Genomic DNA, 1,430 nt, shown 5'->3' with positions numbered 1-1,430 from the left:
GCTGCAATGAAAACAAGCAAAATTGAAATAAAAGCAACGACTTTCTACTTCTTGTCTTTTTAAAAATGTAAGGAGTAGAAAGTAGGCTGAAAAATAATTACTCAGGGAAAGTACAGATACACAAAAATTCTACTTAAGTACAGTAACAAAGTATTTGTACTTCGTAACTTTACTACTCAGAGTGTGAGTTTCTTGTGCTGCTGAGCCTGATCACGGCTGTGAGTTTGTTTCAAACTTCTGCTGCTGAGTCTGAATGTGAGTTTTTGTTCCAGTTTGTGGCTCCTGGACCAGGTTTCGGACCATCTGCCGCCTGCAGAGCAGCAGTATTGATCTGCAGCTTTGTGTTAATCTGTGGCGTTGGTGACAAACGCAGCTCCGCTTTGCCTCACATCTGTCCCTCTGTCCCACTGTCCCCGTCCCCCCGTCTTTTCTCTGGGTGTCATCCTCCCTCCCTCCGTCCATCAATGACCCAGCAGTTTCAGGCGGGGGTCCATCTGTCCAGCTGTAAACTTCTCATGGTGGTCGTGTGGTGAACTTATGAAGATTTAAATCAGAAACTTTTATTTTGTTTAGTCAGTTTGTGAGAAACACAAAGAYAAACTTATATAAACAGATTAAAACAATTGACAGTAACTGAAAAAGTTTCATGTGATTCTGTTAAAATGTATTAAAACCAAAGTGAAATAAAGATCCTGATTGTGTTTTAAAATGTTCACTTCTTTTCAGATTTATGCTGATTTTTATTTTTAACTGACTTTAATGGACCAATTACATTTTTTTCTGGTGTTTGGAGGCATCTAGTGCACAATGTTTGTCCTAAAAACAAAATATGACATTATTTGAAAGATTAAAGTTAAACGAACGATCAAAATCTAAAGAATAATTTGTTAGACTCACCAGCAGACAAATGTTTACCTGTAGAACAAAAACAGTTTKAAATTATTAAACATAATACAACTAGTTGTCATAAAATATTTTTTGAATTTATGATAAAATCCGTTGATTGAACTCAAATTTAGGTTTTATAATATTTATAAACAAATGAGTTGTTTAACTTATTTAATCATAAAGATCATAAAGAACAATTTCTAAAGTTTACACAAGACTGAAAACCTGATAAATACTGTTTTTAACAAAACATACATGTTTGGGTGAATTTTATTGAAAATTAAAGCTTCAAAATTAAACAATCTCAAAGCAAATAGATGAGTAAATGATGCAAAAAAAATAAAAATGACAATAAGTTAAAGACATAAATAGTAGCATTTAAATACTTATAATTGATGATAAAAACTTCATTTTAAACTATTTATTAGTCGTTCATAAGAATAAAGTTAAGACTAAAGTCATAAGAACATTGAAAATAGGGGTGTAAGAAAATATCGATACACTGAAATATCGCGATATTTCATTTCCCGATACTGTATCAA

This window comes from Austrofundulus limnaeus, unplaced genomic scaffold (genome assembly GCF_001266775.1).
Source record: "Austrofundulus limnaeus strain Quisiro unplaced genomic scaffold, Austrofundulus_limnaeus-1.0 Scaffold572, whole genome shotgun sequence".
In the NCBI taxonomy this organism is placed as follows: Eukaryota; Metazoa; Chordata; class Actinopteri; order Cyprinodontiformes; family Rivulidae; genus Austrofundulus; species Austrofundulus limnaeus.
The sequence above is the reverse complement of the archived record's forward strand: the minus strand, read 5'-3'. Positions refer to the sequence as shown.